We start from the raw sequence: 25,031 nt of genomic DNA on the forward strand, positions 1-25,031 counted from the left end.
AATAAGCAAAAATGAGAGACCAAAGATACTTTGAAGTGTAGAAATCAATAAGCTTCCTATAACTTGTTGTTTCACACTAATAAAAGTGTGAAATCTTGAAAGCGCCTTGTTGCTCGAAGCCCATTTATTTACCATTCGCCAATGATATATTCTAGCATAAAATGCCATGGGTGCCTTTAAACTGCAGCAGATGGTCAATATGCACTGACAGCTGTCATTCAGAGGTTCAAGAGAATACAAAATTTCATATTTTGGGCACAAAATAAGTACTTTTGACTATTTTTATGGTGGCAATCTGGTCAAAATGGGCGTTTATAACTGAGCGAAAGACAAAAATGCTCATTTTGGGGGTTTAGACTGAAAGGAAAGGTTAAAATGAACAAGATACATATATGTTGGAGAGCATTATAGCTTAGAAATGAAGTTCTATGAAGTAACAGGGGCAGAAAGGCAGCTCAGATCAATGCAGGCTTCCTGAAAGAGGTTTCTAGTACATCTTCTGGGGACACAGCTTCCCGCAGAATTCTCAACACAACAAATATCATTGATCCATGTCACCTTTGTATGCAAAGACAAGCAAATAAGGTCAATACTTCCCTTAAATCACTGAATGAGAGAAGCATGTACCAAATAAAAAACTAAACTGGTTGCTGAAAGTGCCACATTTTGTCAAAAAAGATCCCTCTAAGGTAAAAGATGAAGGGGACACTTGCTACAACAATCCTATGTTTAAGTCGGACGCCACATCCTTTCAAGCCGGGACCATGACTGTAAGCATATTGTGAGAAAACAATACCAAACACAAGCTAATTGTAGGGTTACAAGTAGCATATCAACTCAGATGCACTGCATACATGCTTAGGAACAAGGATAAACCTGTTAAGTGCCAACTTCTGCTGCCAACAAAGCACAAGCTTTACGTGTCAGGACGCGGAACTATCCATACAAACTGCACGGGGAATTGCATGACGGCAAGGGTTTGAGTGACCACAAACCTGATTATGACAGTATTTAACACATTAAGCATCATAAATATGCTTATTTGCTTGTGTACATGATAATAATTTAGTATTATTACCTGTTTTGCCATCAACAACCCTTATCCAGTGGCCCTCGGCTTAGTCGCAGACATTCCTCTACCTGAAAAAGTCAAAATTCCCAATAAAAAATAGATAAAAAATGGCAAAAAACATGCTTTTAAGTATTTTTAGTGTATTTCTATGAATAATATGAAGTAACAAACCTTGTTATGTTCATGATTGTACTAAAAATGAAGACTGCCTCAATAAAGTGTCTTCTGCACTGTCCAAACTGTAAAAATGTCCGCCATTCCATGTCGGTAAAATGGGGCTCTGTTTGAATGTTCATGCTTTATGCACAAGCTATTGTTGCGTTACTGGATCACGGAGTCCCTGGCGTTGAATTCTGACTTCATGTAGCACACTAACGCTACACGGTCAACCAATATGCCTTTGAATTCAAGTCGGAAAGCAAATTTAGCCCTTATTTGGGTATATCAGGGTGGGGGGTCAACTTGAAAAACAACTAGTCCAGGTCAAATTATCTGAATTCATGCATTTAAGGCACTTATTTTCTTCTCTTTTGTTAAGAAATGACCAAAAATCAGCTTTCCCAGTCATATTTTGCACTTGCAGATGATATTTCATTTTTACCTAAAGCTAGTTTAGGTTACAATATACCAAAAGATTTCCTACACAAATTCAATGTAAAAGCAATAACTTCAACAAAAAATAAAGTCAAACTTTTGCGCATAGAGACCCCCATAACCATACCTTTTCTTAAAGAGCATTCCAAGCCGCAATGATTTAGACAATAAAAAAGGGGGGTCATGCGTTTTGCAAGAAAGAACTCGATGCGAATCAGCGGTCACTGTTTTACAGCCATCAATTTACCGGGTTCGTACCAGTGGATGAGGGTTTCCCGCCATCTGTCAAAGTCTCATGTAGTCTTTAACCTTCAAGCAAATGAGTGAATTTCTGTTAAACATCAATGTTTTCCCTACCACATGCACAAAGAAACATTCTAAAATAAAGTCATGGCAAGTGCCCACACAGAAAATTGTGTCTTCTTATAAATGATGTTCAGGTTTTTTAAGAGTAAAGCATTGCACTCCCAAAAGATTTAGAAAATTGTAACCTGATGTCGCCCTGGCGAATCGCACGATAAAAAAATATGTTGATAAGAACCACCGCGGCCTCGGTAATATTCGTCGAAATGAAGGTACTTTTGAATAAACATATTTACATAAAGATACACTTTTCAATTTCTGTGTTATACTGCATATTAAAATCGTCGTTTGTTCCAGTCTTTTCCATAACATTTACCCTCTTTACAGAATCATTTGACATGTCTTTCATCGAGCGTTGAGTATTGATTATTCATGCTTCATGTTTTGTTTCATTGTTTTATGCATGTTTCACTTGATGTTTTGAATTACATAATTGTTTTTGTAAGCATTTTGAAAAGTCTTGCTCGTTCGTGTTCATATATAGCTCGCCGCCAATTTCATAAAAACATGTAATTTGATATCATACTGTTTTGGTGATTTTCTGTTTCTTTTATGACACGTTTTGCTAAGAATACATGAGTTCATTCGAGACATCGGCAGTAATTATTAATTAAGTGATATTTAAAAAAGATATTTTGTAATGATTGCGATTGACTATTTGTCAACATGTGCTTAATCTAACAAGTTCATTTCGCTAAATATGCAAATATTGATTAACTTATAATATGTAAATCTATATTTACCACAATATTAATATGCATAACATTAAGTGAAACATGTAAATCTTCGCTTCGATTGATGTACATATAAACAAAACCACTGTTAAATAAAATGTACACGTATAAACAGTCTCTATAAGAAATGTTTTTAAGAAATACCGGTGAATTAAATGAGTCATTATATCATATTGAGCTTTTAAAAACTGTTTTACTTTTTGACGATGCTGCTTCAGCATCGTCTAAGTTATCAAACCATGGACAAATTCTTCACAATGGCGAGCTATGTTAAAGACCGAGCCAGTCCGATTGAGATAGTGTCGATTTTCTTATCGGCATATCTCGCTGATTAGCTTTGGTGCCATTCTCCAGCAGAGTTGTCGTTCATGCCTCAATGTATTTTCCTTTATTTTTGTTATATGAAAATCGTTCTGTGACAAAAATACACGTCGCTAATGTATAATGTTTCGATCGAATGAATTTAAAAGCGTGTTTCATTTGCATTTTAATTTCAGTAACTCCTAATTAATATCCGCGAATATGAACGACCAGTCAGACCACCGCTTTTATTAAATTGCTCTATTTTGAGGCAGTCTTAACATATTTATCACATATTGTGAATTTTTAATTCAACAGTGATTTGTTCATAACAAAACTGCAAAAAAACGCATAAATATTGCCTATATTCGTTCATAATTCGCACTTTTCGTTCATATCCGCGGATACGAGTCATATACGCATTTTAGACGGACCGCTCAAGGTCATACAACAATGGCCGCGCCCTTGAGAGAATCTTCACACTCGTGTCAAAACTTTCTTACAGCATACATCGGCGTGTTTGACTGTTTAGAAACTGTCATTTAGGATATACGAGTTATTTATTAACTAAATCTCCGCTAATGTCAACAATGGATTGAATTTGAATGATACATTCGATGCGAATGCAGGACTTTCTGGATCTTGACAGCTTGACACGGCAAAACTGTATTTTTAGTTATCAATTTAAGTCACATTTTGCTTTGTAAATTGTATTCGATATACATTGTCGAGTTATTGTGATGCAATTTATTGGATGGATTATTATGAAGGCCACTATATATTAAAGTGATATTATGGGCATCTAACAGTTTATAGGCGTCTATTGCAACCGTTGTTTATTGTTGGTGTTTTCACTTCATATACACTTATATTTGTTAATGTAGCATCAAAATACTAAAACAATATCCCGGAAAGAGAAAATAATGCATTTGAATATCAACCGTACTTTCGTTTGACGACTGATCATGCATGTACGATGTAATACTAAATTCTTTCATACGAAACAAAGACACAATTTTGATTTACGGATCATTTCGGCTTACAGGACTCACCAGTCACGTAAAATATCGAATATAAAATAAATTTTTATAAACAACTGGTTGCAAGATGAGTTGCAGATAATTGGTCAGTAACCACATTTTAACTAACTATTTTGACTTGTTAATTCTTTTCAGCTCAATTCAACAGTGAAAAATGCCCATAATATCACTTTAAGCTTCTCAATCAGTGACACCAACACTTTACAGACTATTAAGCGACACTTCGTAAATTACGAGAGACTGAATCTACAATTACGTTGTCGTGCTTACATTAACAATTATTTAATTAAATTGAAACATTAAAACATACCTCTGAATCAAACTGCTTTTGTATAGATACTTTATTAGTATCATCAAAACACAATACCAAGCCCCATAAACAACATGTAAATAATTTTTAAAGTATTGAATACAAGATTTATATATAATACAGCCGAACTATAAACATATAGATCTCTTTAGTTCATATACATAGCGCAAGAAATACTTATGTTTTTGACGAAAACCGAAACCATACAATTTCAAATATATAAACATATATACATCCAATACATCTATTAATACGTGAATATGTTTTCAACAAAAATGTTAAAGGAACATCCGTTTAAATTATGAACAAGTAAGTGCAAATGAACAATGCATTGACATAAGTTTTTATTCGTTACGCATAACGATATTTAAGTGTAATGTTTAGGACTTACATAATGCTATGTTTATATCTCATTTAAACATATTAAATCACTTGTAATACAGGTAGTCACAACATTTTTCTTCAGTTTACATTTGTTGTCTAGTTACAGTGGTTGAACTTGAAGTTTTAATACATAAAGCAAATTCCCCAATAGAAATAAGCGATGGTTAATTAATAATGTAAAATAGATAGTAGCAGTAACTAATGGGTTGATAGTTCTTCGCTTAAATAGTTTGGATCAATAAATAAATGATAAGCTAAAGATTACTAGAGCAATTACTTAGCCTTATTCAAAACACAATCAAAACTTGACATTTCTTACTGTTTATATGTGTGAGTCATTTAAAATGAACTTGTTATTTTTGCTACATATTGAAGCCATATAGGTCGCAAGCGTGTTCAGAATATAAAGTAAAAATGTTTTGCACAACATTACCCTTTGTCTTGAAAATTAATGAATAATAAATGAATAATTCATACATGACCATATTTCATTAAATGTTATGAAAAATCATTTAGCTTATACATATTACAACTTACACACGTTACAATATACATAATTCATACTCGTATAACAAGGTGTATATTAAAACATTATATCATTGTTCGGAAAATTAAAACAATATATTTAATATGATTCATAAACGAACTTTCTAGGAAAGCAGCTGATTTCCAGATTACGGGCGCTTCATGCATTTCGAAATCATGTCTTTAAATGCTCTGCGATATTTCTGTCCAGACAAAATATACACGAAGAAATTAACCCAGTGATGAATTGAAGTCATACTCATGGAAAAGTCCATTAACAAAAGGAATTGTGCAAAATCCTGAGGACTTTTAAATACGCTTTCATCGGGAATAAAGTAAAGCACAACCATAGCTATAATGTATGGTATGTGAAGAACAACGAAGGTAATTGAGACTACGAGTAGAATAATTGTCATCTTTCGTTGTTCCTGAATTTTCCTCTGAATAACGTTTGAATTAGTTGTTATTTCAAGCCTGGCGTTGGTTCGTTTGCCAAGATTCACAATAATTATAATATTACAGGTTACAATGAACAGTATAGGAACAACTGCTTGAATTATAGACCCTACAATGGTCCAAACAGATAAAAGAAACTGAGAGTACTCGCATTTAGATGTAGTTGGATCAATTTTTGAAAACCCATCTTTTATCTCAGTCAAATATGGGATTGATAATAATAAACTAAACAGCAAACAGCTTCCAATAGATGCTAAAACTCTTGTTAAGGTAAACCAGACGGATATTTTCAGAGGAAAAATAACCGCCAATGTTCGTTCCAGCGTCCAACAAAGTAAGGTATAATTGGAACATAAAAACACAACATTTGTTGAATAGTGAATGACTCGACATGCAAAATCGGTCCACTGAAAGCGAAAATCAAACAGTGCTAACGATAAAAAACGTAATAAACAGGCGAAACAATCTACTATACTCAATATTAAAATATATAGTTCCGTTGATTTAAATGGTTTCATTTGAACCACCAATATAAACGAAAGCGGATTGGTTACAAATCCAGGCAAATTGACGAATTTTCCATACGCTGGATTTTTCTCTATCGCTTTAAGTTCATTTTCTAATGTCGATTTAGACTCGTTGCTGAAGTCAGATTTTGAATTATCTACAGCGTTAGTTTGGTGACTGGTGACGTTACGTGATGTCATTGAAACGCTAGCAGTTCTGTGCTTCTCTTTCGCTGAAATTGCATTTTCCATGGTCGATTCTGAATTGTTGCCGACGACAGAAATTTCTGGAGCACACATTTGGTAACAGGTTACATTATGTGCTGACGTTAAAACAGTAGACTCGGAGTTTACGTCTGCCGCGTCACTCAAGACGTCTTTCATTATTGTCAGACAAATCCATATTCGGAACAGAAGAGAATATATGCCTCGAAACTTTCCAATGGGCATTCTGAAATATATATCAAAGAAACATTTACACACAAACTAAATGCCCGTGTCTAGAAACAAAGCTGTACAACGCGTCAACAATATCATATAAAAGATAAGTAGTCGAAATGTATGGACGTTTTGGGGGTAAACATAAATTACTAAGTGCACTTTGCTCTCTTTCTGTTTCTTCGTTGGCGCATATTGATAAGGAATGTAAACTTATTTTACTTCAATCTGACCCTCTATATGAATGTGCTTGTATTATTGAATCTTTCACTGACTACTATCTTAAACCTTTTATTGAAAATGTACTTAACAAAACTAGAAATCGTATCAAAATTGAGTTTTGAAACAAAGGTCTTGATTTAATTGACCTTCCTAAAATATTCAATGATAAAAAAGTACGTCGGTTGATTCCCCCTTATTTCCGCAATACTGAACCACCACTTATTTGCTACAAATATAGTAAACCTGTAAGAAGTATCGTTTTTAATTATAATTCTATTTCCACAGATATAAATGTAATAAGAAATTGTCCTACATTATGTGACTGTACTAGTTCTAAATATATATATGGTCCAGTTGGACATGTTATTACTGGGGACCTTAATTTCATTCAAAATAAAAACCTTAGAAATTTGCTACGCAGAGGCCCTAAGTACAGACTGCCTATTCCTGTTGATTTTGATGACTGCATTAAGAATATCGTAACATCCTTACATGATTATTGCACTAAATGGTGCAGGAAGGAAAATGCTGAAATTACTGCACTCAATGATTGGAAAACAAAAATATTTAGTATGGCTATGAATAAAATATGTTTTTATGATACACATCCTTTGGCCCTACCACATTCACCTAAATTTAATAAACAAAATCTCTGTAAATTGCTTGAATACTTAAAATCTAAATTCGTCTTAGTTCCTGCTGATAAGGCTGCTAATAATGTTATCATAATATGACGAGTGTTTTATGTTCAAACTATTTCACAAGAACTTTCACAAACTACATCATATTGTGAGTACAATAGGCAACCTAATGAAATTATTACCGACCATATTGCCCAATGCATAAAGTTAAATGTAATAGTCAATATTACTGACAAGAAATTGCCATCACTTTACTGGATACCTAAATTACATAAGACGCCATATAAAAGTCGTTTTATCGCTAATTCAGTGTCTTGTACCACCAAACAATTATCAGTGTATCTTACATCTGCATTGAGTGCTATTAGATATCATATAGCTAAATTTTGTAATAAAGTTTATGAAAATAGTAATATTAACCTATTTTGGTCAATAAAAAACACCTTAGAAGTTATTGATAAAATTGAAAATAAAAAATATAAGGTGTCACAGGTAAGTACTTATGATTTTTCGACACTATATACAACGCTTCCTCACGCTTTAATAAAATCCAAACTTGTTTCTTTGATTGAAAAAACTTTTGCTAGAGAGAAATGTTTGTATCTAGCTTTAAACACTAAAACAGCTTTTTTTACTAATCAGATCTTAGATAATTACATCATTTGGACTGGTCTTGACTTTTGTGCAGCACTTACTTTTCTTTTGGATAACTTGTTTGTTGAATTTAATGGTAAAATATTTAAACAAATTATTGGCGCTCCTATGGGTACTAATTGTGCGCCACTTATAGCTGACCTTATTTTTATATTGTTACGAATTTATGTTAGAATTATCTAAAACTAAGCAAGTAGATTTGATTTATTGTTTTAACCTTACTAGTAGGTACATTGATGACATACTTAATTTAGATAATCCATTATTTGAACAATATATTCACAAAATCTACCCAAAAGAACTAGTCTTAAATAGATTGTGTATATCCAATACAGACGCTGCGTATTTAGACTTACATTTAACTATTAATAATAATTTGATCAAAACTAGTTTATACGACAAACGGGACGATTTTAACTTTGAAATTGTGAATTTTCCGTTTCTAGATGGCAACATCCCTAAAGGACCTTCCTATGGTATTTACATTTCGCAGTTGGTTCGTTATGCCAGAGCATGTTCGTGTATTAAAGATTTTAATGATCGTAATCTAATATTAACTAAAAAATTGCTAAAACAAGGCTTTTTGTATCATAACCTAAGAAATAAATTTGCTAGATTTTACTCTAAGTATGGTGATTTAATTTCAAAATATAATGTTTCTTTAAAATGGCATTTAAATAATGGAATCTCCCATCCATCATTTTACGGAGATGTTTTGAAGCGTGTCCGCAAATTAAAATATGTTAAACCAAATGTTCATATTAAACTTTTAAATTTAATTAACTTGTTTTTATCAAAAGGATACGATGCTTATGTACTTAAAAACACGTGTTTGATGGTTTTCGATTCACTATATCTTCCTTCCCTTAAAATTTGGAATCATTAGTGATATTATAGGCATTTTTCACTGTTGAATAAAATTGTGTCATTGTGTCGTATGAACAAATCTGCATGAATACTACATTATAGGCATTTTTCACTGTTGAATAAAATTGTGTCATTGTGTCGTGTGAACAAATCTGCATGTGCACTACATTTGGACTCAAATCGTACATCAAATCATTTCTGTCTTCAGTTGTCAAAACACCTATATACTGTTTGATTCCAATAATGTCGCTTTAATGGAATTACCATTTGTATTCATTTGCTTCTTAATATTAAATCACCTAAACTTGTTTTATTAGTAGCACAGCCCCATTAATATTTTTATTTAGTACTGCCCTTGGAATTTGTTCACGTCATTATGTCATTATGGATTTTTGTGACGTCATACGACCGACTTTCCCAGTTGTAATCTACATGCATAGGTCATTGGGTTTATAACGTTCCATTTTATTTATATTTTCTCTCTGATAGGCGTTTCTTGTTTGATTTAATTATTTTTAATTTGTGTAGCAGTCACATAAACAACCAAGCTATGTAATATGGAATTTTTACACCCATTATTGCTGCTTCTTCCTGTATTTGCGCGAAGATTATCTGAGATATTAACTCTATGATTCTATATGCTCAAATCTTTTCTATAAAGAAGGAATGTAGTTGACAATTGTTAATAGTTTTATTTGATCGTTCGTCAAAAAGTTGTAATTCTGTTACTCTTGTATCTTCAATGCAAGTGAGTAATTAAATAGTAATTAAATTGAATGCGTTTAAATTCCCTTTTATAATTGGTTAATTTGAGTTACAATGCTATGACGTTAAATTTTATTTACACTTAAATGTATTATGAATATTGCGGGGCCAAGTGTGAGGTTGAGCGCTCTATAACCAGGTTTAAACCCCCAATGCTTTGCATTGACCGTTCCAAGGCGGTGACCCCAGCTTTATTCATATTTTGTGTTTATGTTGGTTTGTATTGTGCTGTATTGTGCTGTTTTGTACTGTTTGGGCAATCGGTCACTTGCCTTAAATAAAGGGCCTACTAATTGTTTTTAATGAAAATTCAATACTGCTCCAGCAGCTGGAGTTTCACTTCTTTATATTGATATTAATATGTTTGTAAGATCACTGAATGCGATTCCATATTTAATTTTCAAATTTTATAATCGTGTTTTATTAACATTTAAAACGACATGGCTATGAGTAGCTAGTGAAGACAATGACGTGTTGGCTATACGGTGAAATACTGAACTTTAAAAGTTATACCATTATTGATTGATAACACCGCTTAATTATTTTGAAATAAAAATGTCGAAATAATCGATGAAGACACTATTTAAACTTAAGTTTGTTTTCTTACCTGCAATGCTAGAATCTGATTCAATCTACTGTTTGTATAAATTGATTTACACTTCAACACCGTTATTTCGAACACCGATAATCCGAAGTCACCGTTATTTCGAAGTATTATTCGGGTCCCGATTTTGGTTCTTCTTTGTTTTATGTAAAATTTCATTGTTAATCCGAACTTCGTTAAACCGAAGAAATCGTTATTTCGAAGTCATTCAGTCGGTCCTAACACTATAATTCGCACCTTATTATCAATCTTTAATCCGAAGTCAAAACTGCAAAATACTGAGCGTATTTTCACACCTTGTCGTGGCGCGTCAAAAGCCGATAATTACACCTTTGTCGTCTGTGCGAAAGCTGGTGTTCAGAGAGACATCGCGTATTAGTTAAAAAAAGTTTAATCATTTTCGAAAATGTATTCATACGTTTGTATGTCTGATAATTTATGCTATTCGTTATATTTTATATGTTCTGTAATTATACAAAAATAAAAACAAGAAAAATAATATTTTTATTCCTCCGTTTGTTACAAGTGAAAATCTATTGCTATATGACTAGTTTACGCTTTTAAGTAAGCGTGTAACCGAACCATGCGACTTCCACTTTTACAAAATCAAAGAAGTCTTCTGTCAAATGTTTATTTCGAATTATCGTTAATCCGAAGTTTTTTTAACGGTCCCGACGACTTCGAAATAACGGTGTTGAAGTGTATATGTAACATAATAAACATTCAAAATCTATGCTAAATTTTTAACCGATATTCTTTCAAGTTTGTATAAAAAGATATTATTGTTGTTATTCTGTGTGATTTGAATTCAAACCGCTTCGGGGACGCATTACTAGATTTACGTTTGGCTACAAATTTTCGAGTTGTTAACGGTAGATTACATAACGATAATAATATTGGTAAAATAACATGTTTTACACACAATGGGCAGAGTTTAGTTGACCATCTGTTAACACGGTCGGAAAATTTTGTAAATATCGTGCACTTTACAATACAAGATTTTAATGAATTTTCTAATCACGTTCCCCTTGAATATAGTTTAAAAATTGGGACAACTAACAAAACATATACGCGAGGACGTAAAACTTTTGTGAAATGGAATCCTATTCACAAGGAAGCTTTCCTTTCAGAATTATCGGGCGACATTGCGAATCTCGAGTTAAGTTTAAAACGAGGGATAGATAATAACGATGATGCAGAGGAACTAGCATCAATGTTTACTCAATACTTAACGTCTAAAGATAATCCTTATTTCGCGCACACTATTAACTGCGATAGAAATCAATTCGATTCACATGACAAAAATAAACAAAAATGGTATAATGCGGAGTGCGAAAGTATACGTAAAGAATATAAGGATGCTTTATACAATTATAACCAAATAAATAACGAGAGCAATCGACAGTCAGTATTAGAGAAAAAGAAATCGTATAAATATTATTGTCGTAAATGCCAGACAGATTTTAATAGAACTTTAGTACGCAAAATGGATAGCATGAAATCTAAGTCACCTAAAGACTTTTGGAAAATGTTCAAAAAAAGATCACCAAATCCTAACGGAGAAACAATTGAAGTAAATGAGTTCGTTGAACACTTTAAAAACCTGGCTAAAAACGAAGGTAATATAAATAATGAAAACAGTATAAATTTTGTTCGCAATTTCGACAGTAACCATAACTCTGAAAGTACTTACCCGGAGCTCGACAGAAACATAACAATCGAGGAAATTATCATGGCAACAAAACGATTAGGCAATAATAAGGCATGTTCTTCGGACAATATAATATACGAATACTTTAAAGAAAGTGTTCATGTAATAGGTGATGCATTGGAATTGTTATTTAACCATATTCTCAAGTCCGGGAAATTTCCTCACAGCTGGTAAACGGGTCTGATTATCCCCCTTAAAAAAAAAGGCGATCCTTCAATACCCAACAATAATAGAGGTATACGCCTTGTGAGTTGTTTTGCTAAGTTATTCACGAGTATACTCAATGAACGCTTACAAAATTGCGCTACAGCTAATGACATTTTAACTGACGCACAGTTCGGTTTCAAACCGGGTTATAGTACGGTCGACGCATTATTTGTCCTTCAATCATTGATTGAAAGTCATATCAATAATAAACAAAAACTATTTTGCTGCTTTGTTGATTATTTAAAGGCATTTGACTTAACGGATCGTATGCATCTCTGGTTTAAGCTAATTAGGTCCGGTATCGATTGCAAACTCCTGTCCGTTTTTCGTTCTTTGTATAACCAGATTAAATTAGGTGTCAAACATATGAATAGTATTTCCGATTTATTTGAATCCGACATCGGGTTATTACAGGGAGAAATACGTTGGCTAATAATGTTTTCATTATTCTTAAATGACATTGAGTTGCACTTACAAGCTGATATAAATGCGAGCATTACAATTGATCAATTATCCATTTATCTTCTATTATTCGCCGACGACGCAGTACTAATCTCAGAATCATCTGAGGGTTTACAATCATCCTTGAACAATTTGTTTGAGTATTGCACGAAGTGGAATATAACGGTGAATGTCGAAAAAACAAAAATTGTTATTTTTCATAAAGGCAGATTTAAAAAAAAGGCTATAGATGGGTGTACAATAATAATCCAATTGAAATCGTGAACAATTTTAATTATTTAGGAATAGTAGCTTCAAGCAGCGGCTCGTTTATACAAGCCACAAATACTTTATCAGCCAAAGCGCTTAGAGCGATGAACGCATTATTCACTGTTACAAAATCATTGAATGTATCTGTTAAAATAATGTTTAATCTGTTTGATGCATATGTTGCCTCGATTCTAAATTATGGAAGCGAGGTATGGGGGTTTACTAAAGTCGAAAATATTGAGCGTGTCCAACGCAAATTCTGTAAATGGCTTTTAAGTGTAAAAGCTTCTACTAATTCAAATGCTTTATATGCCGAAGTAGGGAAATACCCGATGTATATATGTCGATATTTGCGAGTAGTTAAATATTTCTTAAAATTGTTCAACGAAAAATCTTCTAACTGTATTTTAAGTAATATTATTCGTAAACAATTTAAAGAAGCATGTGATAATCCTCACTCCAAGTCATGGACATCAAACGTTCGGAAACTCTTGCAAGAGTAAGGTTTTAATGACGTATAGTTATATCCAGAATCTGTTAATGTTAACAGCTTTATTATAATGTTTCGCAATAGATTAAAAGATTTGTTTATTTCAAAATGGCGGATTGATGTAAATGACTCTCCATCACTATATTTGTACAAAGAATTAAACCCATTTTTGAAAGATCCATTTACTTAGACAAAATTGAAAATTCGAAATTTAGAAACATAATCGCAAAATTGAGATTGTCTTCCCATGTTCTATTTATAAAAACTGATAGGCACCAAAATATTCAAAGAAATGAAAGAACATGTACATTTTGTTCAATGAATGAAATTGAAGATGAGTACCATTTTGTTCTTATATGTCCTTTATATGCTAATATTAGAAATACATGTATACCTGTTTTTTACAAAAGAAGACCAAGTATGTTTAATTTTGTACAATTGTTGAATGAGACTAGAAAATCTGTATTGATACGTCTAGCTAATTTTTGTATAAAAGCATTTAAACTTAGAGCCGAAAATTTATAGTCTTATGAGAGAATAGTTTTTTCCCCAAAATTGTGATTTTGTAAATAATTTATAACTGCATAATGTCTAAATTTTATTTTTCTCAGTCACTAACGGATCATAATCATTTACTTAACTTTGTTTAACAATTAAGAGCCTTCTCTTTCATATTGCATTCTCACAAAAATCATATATGTGTAAAAATGCATAAACAGTTGTTGTTAGTTTGACGCATGTGTATGTATATGTATTTATGATTGATTTATTGTTTTTGACGATGAGCTGTATATGCTTAAGTCGCAAATAAACTATCTGTTCTGTTCTGTTCTGTTATTCTGAAATATAAATTAACAATGATTTATTTAAACACTTAATGTTTTAGCACAACGTCTTCATTGTCAAACATGCAAACAATTATGTATATATTATATTCATAGTCTATTGAATCTTATCAAATACATATGGTGACCTCAATCTACAATTCTTTCTTTTGCTGTTAATAAAGAAGCCAATAAGTTAACAAAAACACTTGTTTATGTGTACTTTGTGAACAAAAGTCCGTGTTAACACGAATGTATAGAGTACCTTGTGTGTACCGCTACTGTATTATGCTCTGTGTTTGTAGAAAAGACAGACACACCGAATGGTAAGACAAATGAGATATTCAAATGTAATTGGAATGTGGTATCTGTTATTGATATTTTATTTGCATTGTGATGTTGAGTGGCAAATTTTTAAAAACACATATTTTTAATAACTCTGCGCCGATTGTTCGCCGTATGCCATTTCGATCTTTTCAAAATCGATACAAACCGTAACCGTCCCATCAATATGTTGTGTTTGCTTGATAATGCATGTGTATGGGGCGTCTAGTACATCAATTGTGTGCTTCAGGGTTTAGGATTGGTTCCTTGTCATTAATAAAGCGCCATATCGAGGTGTAAACTTTAAACTGGAGTTACATAGTTATCGAAAACCACTTCTGTGCTGAACCATATTATGCCCATCTATAAAGGGGAACAAAGATGGTGTCCAGATTAAGTTGTTATTTTTACGGATCCCGTTGTCTGCGTTTACGTGTTGTACATATTCTCTGCGTATAGCTGTACAAAAAATACACATTTAAATGCTTTTAAAACTCGGTAACACATGGTCATTAGAATTCAATTCCAATGTCATTTCAATTTTAAATAATGAAAATTACATATAAATATTTACTTTAAATCATTTTTTATCAATTCACCTAGGTTCCTGAGAAATTCTGAAGACACGCCACTTAAGTTTCAGTGCCACTGACACCATATTTATTTTGATGTTTGCCTTGTTTTGTGATTGTCTTGTAATAAACATTTGAAGATTATTGACTTGTAATAATTGCAAGGCGGTGGCTAGTCGTACGGCCCGTGTAAACACGAATGTATAGAGTACCCTCGTACCCTAGTGGCTAGTCGTACGGCCCCGTACGACTTGCCAATACGCTAGCAGTATGGCACCGTACGGGTAGCCTGTATTGGTTAGTCGTACGTCTCTGTACGTATAGCCTTTCCTATGGGATTTTCTAGCCGTGCGGCTGTTATAACAATTAATTATATTGATTATTTATTGATCTTCGTGAAGATTTCTTTGCTAAGCGTCATGAGAAAACGTGCTCATACATGTACTTTAAATTGTGTGATTCCACGCAGGCTGATTAGATGATAATTGTTTTTCGCTACATAAACGTCCCGCAAGATAACCAGTTCATTTGTTTTAGCTACTTAGACGGTGAAATTCCAAAATGTCTAGGCTTTAGACTAGCTCGTTTAGTAGTCGTCACGGAATTTGCAGTCTGGTTTATGTTTCGTCGTGGTTGGGAATCCGATTCGTGCATAGTATATAAAAGGCAAAAAAAGGCATCTGCTTTTAGCAGCCTCATTTTCCTTGAACTACGTTTGTAAAACTGTACACAATTTGAACGTTGGTACAGTTCAATTTTGCCTATTAATGCACCATAAGTGGATAGTTTTTCCCCAACGGTTAAAGACACGTCCATTTTCAGAGAACTGATAGATTGTTTGTATGAAACCATCTATTTATCAATTGTCTAATAGATCTAGATAATTAAATTATTTGTGTAACTTAATTTCTAAGACCTACCTTTGACGGCTAGCGTCATTGAATTTCATAATATCGATGCCGCAACTCATTAAAAACAGTTTGTCACACCTTACTTAGGAACGTCGACTAATTTAAGAATAAAATTAGAAACCGAATTAAATTATTTGTGTAACTCAATAAAAACAGTTTGTCACACCTTACTTAGGAACGTCGACTAATTTAAGAATAAAATTAGAAACCGAATTAAATTATTTGTGTAACTCAATTTCTAAGATCTACTTTTGACGGCTGCCGTCATTGGATTTAATAAAATCGATGCCACAACTCATTAAAATAATACATGAAGTTCACACCTTACGTAGGAACGTCGACTGATTTAAGAATCAAATTAGAAACCGTATTACATGAAACGAAGCCGAAACAGATGAAGAATTTGTGTACTTTTATGAGCTTAAACAAACATATTACTGATTTACATCACTGAATGACAATTCTATACTTTATTAAGCCGTACGGCTAGACAATCCCCATAGGAAAAGCTATACGTACAGAGCCGTACGACTGGCCAATACAGGCTAGTCATACGGGCCGTACGGCTAGCCTAATTGCAATTACACAGCTTTTTTATGTTAATACGGCATATTAATATATATTCTTTATTTCCTCCAATATCGAAGATTCGATACACCCGAGAGTATCAAGTTTTGACAGGCCGAAGTACATCCTTACGACAAGGATCTCATTCCATTCGCTATGGACAGATATGAAGAGAGCTACCCCGTAGTCGTGCGAGAGCGGCGGAGAATGAACGAGCTACAAGGCAGACACCGTATTACAACGTAGATGATCGCCTACGGACTACGTTACCGACCAACGATTTAACAAGGATTTGCGGTAGTTGCGGAAAACGAGCACGAACGAGAAGGGGCAATGTCCACCGAGCAACGATGGGCTGTCCCTCGGCTCTAAAGATGGTACAACGCAAAGGAAACATCATGAGACGTATGAGGGACGGGACCAGGTTCACACCTTACGTAGGAACGTCGACTGATTTAAGAATCAAATTAGAAACCGTATTACATGAAACGAAGCCGAAACAGATGAAGAATTTGTGTGCTTTTATGAGCTTAAACAAACATATTACTGATTTACATCACTGAATGACAATTCTATACTTTATTAAGCCGTACGGCTAGACAATCCCCATAGGAAAAGCTATACGTACAGAGCCGTACGACTGGCCAATACAGGCTAGTCGTACGGGCCGTACGGCTAGCCTAATTGCAATTACACAGCTTTTTTATGTTAATACGGCATATTAATATATATTCTTTATTTCCTCCAATATCGAAGATTCGATACACCCGAGAGTATCAAGTTTTGACAGGCCGAAGTACATCCTTACGACAAGGATCTCATTCCATTCGCTATGGACAGATATGAAGAGAGCTACCCCGTAGTCGTGCGAGAGCGGCGGAGAATGAACGAGCTACAAGGCAGACACCGTATTACAACGTAGATGATCGCATACGGACTACGTTACCGACCAACGATTTAACAAGGATTTGCGGTAGTTGCGGAAAACGAGCACGAACGAGAAGGGGCAATGTCCACCGAGCAACGATGGGCTGTCCCTCGGCTCTAAAGATGGTACAACGCAAAGGAAACATCATGAGACGTATGAGGGACGGGACCAGGTTACACCCTGCCGTGTTCAGTACCTCTATGTTCCATCCGAGAATGAAGTCGACAGCGTAAGCTCAGGGAATGTCACGATTGAAGGATCTTAGGAGAACAGCTACAAACTGGAAGCACTCAGTACAAAGCAACAACAAACGACACTAGAAACGAGCGGATCAAGTGGCCAGCAAGCTCACATAAAAATGAAGCGCATGCGTATAAGAAAGAGGTTAACATTTTGCTTGAGACTGCCGTCGCCGGGAAGGTGAACTGAAACTTGCAGTAATGGCAACAGTCATGCACAACATGAGACTGTGCAGATGTGATGCTCAGGACAAGAAAGCAGCAATCACACTGCAAAATATTCATCAACGCCAGCCCAAGATCAACAAGCGCAGGGGGGCGTACGGCGCCTCACATCAAGATATAACAATACTGCAGAAGAAGTTTTTGCCGAGTTAAGAAAAACTCTGCGCGAGATTCTATTAGAAGAGCAGAACACAACAAAAACGAAGAGGAATGAGAGGTCACGGAAGCAGGCCAAGTTCACAGCTAATCCATTCCTGTTCACGAAGACGCTCCTTGGAGACAAGAGATCATGCAGGCTAGATTGTCCAAGGTAGAAAGTGGAGGACCAGCTACGGAATGGACACTCTGAAGAAACAGACAATTTGACCTGGGCGACCTCGACACGCTAATGTCCACGGGATCACCAACATACGTCTTCGAAGACGCCGAGCCAAAGCTGCAGGAAGTCAGAGACGTCATCAGAAAGGCAAGATAAGGATCAGCATCGGGTCGGAACAGAATCGGAAGTGGAGAGCAGACAAGGCTGTTAACGACGCAGAATCCAGGCTCAGACACAGCGACATTGTGGGGGCAACTACATCTGGCAGGTTGAGATTAAGATGTGTCACTTCAGCCAGTTTGAGGACTGCATCACCAGCAGAGAAGAACAGGGTGGTCTAGGGTTAAGTTCTTCCTACAGAGAAGGAGACAAATCAAACGACAGCCGTTGCAATGAACACGCAGGGCAGTTGGCTTCTAAACTCTGTCTACGTCGTTTTATCTATACCAACCAACCTTCGGACCTTGAAACTAACTGAGGATCCCAACTGAAGGTTATGTAACAGTCCGAAAAAACTAGAGCACATCTTATCTTTTTAGCAGAACAGCACTAACGAGTGAGAGATACCGATGACGGCACGACAAGACCTTCAGCGAAATTGCAGCTAGCCTTGATGTGGCACGAAAGAAGAAACCACCGATGCCTAAAAGGAAAACCTTCATCAATTTCGTCATTTGGCAGATCTGAAAAGGCAACTGAGATTCCCACCAGACGTCGCCACAGCCTCTCTACGTCCTGCTATTGCTGTTAAGAGCAACGAAGCCGCTAGTGCTTCTGGAACTAAAAGTGCCATGGGGAGAGTGAATCAATGAAGCACACGCGAGAAAGAAGGCAAAATACCAGCCTCTACTTTATGAGTGCCGACAGCAAGACCTGGAACCTCCCTGTCCACGTTGGCATAAGGGGCTTGGCCGGTCAGTCACTATGGACAGCCTAAAGAGTACTTGGCATTACTGGAATAGCGAAGACACGGGCGGTAGCAGATGTATGCAGGCAAACAGAAATAGCCTCAAAATGGTTATGGCAGACGAGAGACCAACAGTGGAAAGCTAACCAGTCCTTGGCCGAGATGTGATCATCCTCGGCCGGCGCACCTCCGGCAGATGTTGTGGATAGCGCCGAAATTTCCAATGAATGAGGTTTATAAGTAGTAAACTGTAGGGTTAGATTGTTTGTTTGAATTATGTATTTCTTCATATATTTGAACATTAAATAAAACATAAAAACGAATCTGCAAACCCATTATTTTATTTACATTTGTTTTCACGCTAATTGCATTGTAACCGTGGATAATTTTATCATTTTTACAATGTTTCATAATGTTTTCTTAACTGACAAACTATTAAATTAATTGTTGTTTATACAATTACAAATGTATTGACAATTAAGTTCCTTCATTTATTGTCATAAAAACAAATTGAAAGCTGTAACTTTTTAGTATTTAAGTCGGTTGTTCTTAAGCCTTCATAATTACCTTCAATTTTGTGATATTGACATTAATGGCTGTGTCTGTGTTTGAAAACCATTGATGCTTATGAAGATGTGAACATTTCAAATGTGTATATTTTGAAAAAAAAGTTCGAACAGTCCATAAATCTTATCTATGCGACTCTGCATTTTAGCGTAATGAGTATTAATTATGAAGTTTGATGCGCTACGGGTCAATTATTACGTCAATATGTTTAGCGCTTAATTATTGTAATACTAAATGCGTTTTTAGCTTTATGTGTTGCTTGTTTTTTTTTATTTACTACATCTGGGTACCAATGTGGTCGTCTTAATGAATGCGATTCACTTCTACCGACAAATAAAAACTTAATAGTTTATTCTTTATGGCATTTCGTTATGTCGTACCTAAACATTGAGTGATGTCAATTTTGTGATATTGAAATTAATAGTTGTGTCTGTGTTTGAAAACCATTGATGCGTATGAAGATGTGAACATTTCAAATGTGTATATTTTGAAAAAAAAAGTCAGAACATTCCGTAAATCTTATCTATGCGACTCTGCATTTTAGCGTGAATGAGTATTAATTATGAAGTTTGACGCGCTACGGGTCAATTAATACGTCAATATGTTAAGCGCTTAATTATTGTAATACTAAATGCTTTTTAGCTTAATGTGTTGCTTGTTTTTTTTTATTTACTACATCTGGGTACCAATGTGGTCGTCTTGATGAATGCGATTCCCTTCTACCGACAAATAAAAACTTTATAGTTTATTCTTAATGATATTTCGTTATGTCGTACCTAAAAACATTGAGTGATGTCTGGCACCATTATACCAAACGGATATAAGTGTAGATGTTAGATAGAGCCCTCTTATTGATTGATGATGTGTACGTACCATTTCGGAATATATTGTACAAATTAAATACCTTAAATCACAAATCGTATTTGTTTATCATTCAGAAAGAGTTTTTCACAACATATAATATACTTTATGTGTGTGTTCGCGTGTGTGTGTGTGTGCGCACTGAGCCATCTTTTAGTTAATAAGTATATGTTTCCGATTGTTTATTGTATACAGTTTATGGTGAACAACCCCAAGGTAACATAAAGTACGCAAATTCTAGTACAAACAGACTCTTATAAAAAGTATCAATACACACAGCTGATTTAATGTATACATTGGCTGTGACAAAACAGTAATAACAGTCACTTACTTGCAAACACTCCTTTGAATGGACGTCGATTTTCTTTCAAAGAGCCTACTGGAAGTCCTCCAGAAATTTTTATGATTTTTCAGTGTTTAACTTCTAGTGTTTTTTTTTAAAGTCGCGCCATTAATTAATTAAACACTACGTCACGTTATTCGTGATTAGTTTCAATTCGGTTAATATCAAAAGCTTAAATTCAATACGCGTTGGCAGAAATAAAAAAGTTGGATGACTAACAATTTAATTGTATATATGTCAACGTTCTCAATCGTGTAATTTGAGTGCAGGATGGAGCGCCGATAACAAACTGACAGTTCTCACAGCGGACAAAATGAAGGCGTTGTATCTTATATATCTGTCTGACAATGAACACGCCTAGTTCACCAGTGTGAACAATCGGTTATTGGTCTAAAAGCCATGCCACTCAATACTGTAATGTATATTTCATGTATAACATGTAAATATCATCCGAATTCATTCCTCATTCGAATATCGGTGCACATTATTTTTGTTGTTCACATTTTGTCTATACAGTGCACTGCATTTAGCAAGATAATGTTCTTCCAGATCTAATATATTAATATATTTGTCTTTACCTTGTGTTAAGTCCATTATATGTTGTTTGTTGTGAGAATAATCCAACATATTCGAAATTCCTGCACTGTAAAAATCGTTGCAGCAAATGTATATTGATGACGTCATACGTAGGAATGTGGTGGAGTGTTATTGCATGCATTTGATTTTAAAATAGGCTGTAAAATTATAATCTTCACTCCTCTATTTGTATAAAAAGATGATATTTATTATAACTTGCAAACTCTTCATTTATATTAACTGTTAAAACATAATAGTTTGCAGGGAACTATTTGAGACGCTGAATGCGTAAGAATTTCTTAAGTTTTCATGCTGCAGTATTTAATATTGTATTGTTATACATGCATATTTAAAGGTGTCTATTGTTTCAAGTCATCAAACTTATTGCCTTCTTTGATTAAGATGTGATATTTATGATGATTGTCGATTTATTATAATTAGAAGTATATTCTTGTTTACATGTAACCGCATTACTTCCGTACATGGTGCAGGATGCTGCAGGATTGTGATTGGCTGCAGCTGAATCTTTGGCTGCAGCCAAATCTGCAGCATCCGAAGGGTATATAAGGAGGTTCTCCGCACAGTTTTGGCAACAGTTGCTAACAACAAACATCACTGTTCGCTCGATTGAAAACCCTTCCAAAAAGTAAGAAACAAACAGTAATACTTCATAAAACATTTTCATTTCACGAATTAGAAGTAATAATCAGAATTTGTTTGTACATTTACTACTAACTACTGGTTTTTAAGTTAAACGAACGTCTTTAGTATTTCATAAAATATCAGTACTATTTATGATATTGACAACCTTAAAGCAGAGCAACTGTTCACCAAACGTCCATCCTTTTTAAGTCAACTCAAACAGTCTAGAGATATTATTGTATTATATAATGTTTAATGCTTGTCTGAATAAAGATGCATTATGTAAAACGTTAAACGGTCTCCGTCTTCCTTCTAAGAGTTTGTTGCTGGACTCAAACTCAAACTACAATTGAGCGCATAGAGATGAGCAATTGTATCTTACATGTAAGGTAGCTTACAATACATCGGGATTTTACAATAGTTCATTTAACAACATTATTGGCTGATGAACATAGTATCAATGTAAGTAGTTTATCTAGTTAAATATATTTAAATCATCATCATCATCATAATCATCATCATCATCATCATACATCATCATCATCATCAGCATCATCGTCGTCGTCGTCGTCTTCTTCATCATCATCATCAGCGGCATCATCATCATCAACGTGAACATCAACATCATCATCGTCGTCTTTGCTTGTCGTCGTCGTCATTATCATCCTTCTTATTATCATCATCTTCTTCTTGCTCTTCTTCAATTATCTTCAACAACATAATAATCATCATCATCACCCATATCGACATCCTCCTCCTCCTCTTCATCATCATCATCATGAACAACAACAGTCAATCATTAGGTAAAAGTAATAACATACAAGTTTATCGTCCTACTTCACAGTTAGCTATTTTTTGACGGCATTGTAATACATTTATTCATACAGAGCTAATAGCCCCAGGACCGAATCGGTGCGGGTAAAGAACGAACATGTTGGGTGAATGCCGATCGGTAGTGCTATGACTGTTCGAGAATTGTTGTAAGTGGAAAAAATACGAAAAAAAAAATCAAAACGAACAAAGTCTTCAATATAAATAGTTGGTAGAATACGTATGTTGCCGGTGGATTTGAACCTACATCGAAATCTCATAAAAAAGCCATTGCTACCTTCGTCTAATACTTCGAACTTAAGAAGGCACCTTAATATTGAGGACCAGTCGTTGAAACAGTACTCGTAGATTAAGTTTTCTATAAGAAATTGAATTGTATAAATACACTTAAGATTAAAGATTTACAGGTTATTTTAGGGCGGTCTATTTAGCATTGTGTAAAGCATTTATATTTTAGAAAGTCATCAGTAGTTCAACATTTACAAACAAAAATTCACGTGATTAGTTCCTAAAAAATACTGAGTCAGAATTTGTCGGAACAAAGTTATTGTTTGTAATAATTTTTTATTATTCCTAAATTTGTTTTATCAGTGTTTAAACCATTTTTAAGAAGATGTTTTTTAACGACCGCCTTAATCGGTCGTTTACAAAAAAAAAAAGATAACCAAAATCAAGATAAACCCAATGCCATTTATATATTCTACCTCTAGAAACTATGGCACAAAATATAAACCATAACATGAAATATAATTAAAATAGTAAAATTAAATATCTTTAAAAAAATCATGGAGCTTCGTTTGTGGAAATGCTTAATTTTACATAATTGTTAACTCTTGGTGAAAAATAGATGTAAATTTCCTTGAGGAACATTTTGTACGACTTGAAAGGCTCAGATGTTTTCAATGTGGTACTCAAATATAACATTGAATAGTGGTAAACAAAATAACTTCTCTAAATCGACAAACCACACAATATAGTATTTTATGGAAGGGTATTTAGGTAAAAAATTACATCCTTCTTTGTGACTGTGTCATGATTCTTGATGGCACATGTACTTTTAATTTCTATGTAGACACCTTTTCATGCTTGATGACACATCTTGCCCGATGCCCAATGTCTATTTACATTTTGCTTAATGGTATCATGCATGTGTACAGATGCAACATTCTTGTTCCTTAATTGCATGCTGCATATGTGTATGTTGGTTTGTGCAGAGAGACTTGTGCAATAGGCGAAGTGCATAATGGAATCAAATATTGATGCGTTGAATAAATTAACGCGATGGCAAGATGTGAGTTCACTCAAGCACAAAGCAACATACAAAAATGCTACGGACGACTACGGAAATTTACGGCGTATAACGGAAATTGTATTTTATAGGAAAAGTTTCGCCCCTTTGTAAGATATTTGCTACTGAACTGAAATTAACCGCGTGTTTGTAGACGTAACTTTTTTTGGTTAATGACTAACCATAATTTTTGTACAGTAATTTACCTTCAATAACCAAAGAAATTCTATGGATATATTTCAATATATGCTACTCATGCATGCATGCAGAGCTCCAGATAAGACGCTTAAAGTCGTAAAAAAATGAATTAAATTTAGTAAAAAAGTAGACTTAAATTCTGTGCGTACGGTTACACATTGGAGAAATAAAATAAGAATTCAAAATTTGTGATCATGCGTAAAACTCAATATCAATGCATATAATGTAAACATTTTATCAATGAATTCCCACTCGTCTAGGCCCTCATTACAATTATGAAATCAACAGCACTTTAACGTTATTATGAATAACAGA

General features: G+C 34.3%; 1 long non-coding RNA gene across 1 annotated transcript in view; it reads right to left on the minus strand.

Annotated features, from left to right (window-relative positions):
• The window catches only part of LOC127845581 (uncharacterized), a 478,937-nt gene that overhangs the window by 11,509 nt on the left and 442,397 nt on the right, over nucleotides 1-25,031 (minus strand). The window contains exon 2 of the long non-coding RNA XR_008033273.1: nucleotides 1,079-1,140. This is a non-coding gene — a long non-coding RNA (uncharacterized LOC127845581). The remainder of the gene's footprint in view (nucleotides 1-1,078; nucleotides 1,141-25,031) is intronic.

Source organism: Dreissena polymorpha, chromosome 1 (genome assembly GCF_020536995.1).
Source record: "Dreissena polymorpha isolate Duluth1 chromosome 1, UMN_Dpol_1.0, whole genome shotgun sequence".
Classification (NCBI taxonomy): domain Eukaryota; kingdom Metazoa; phylum Mollusca; class Bivalvia; order Myida; family Dreissenidae; genus Dreissena; species Dreissena polymorpha.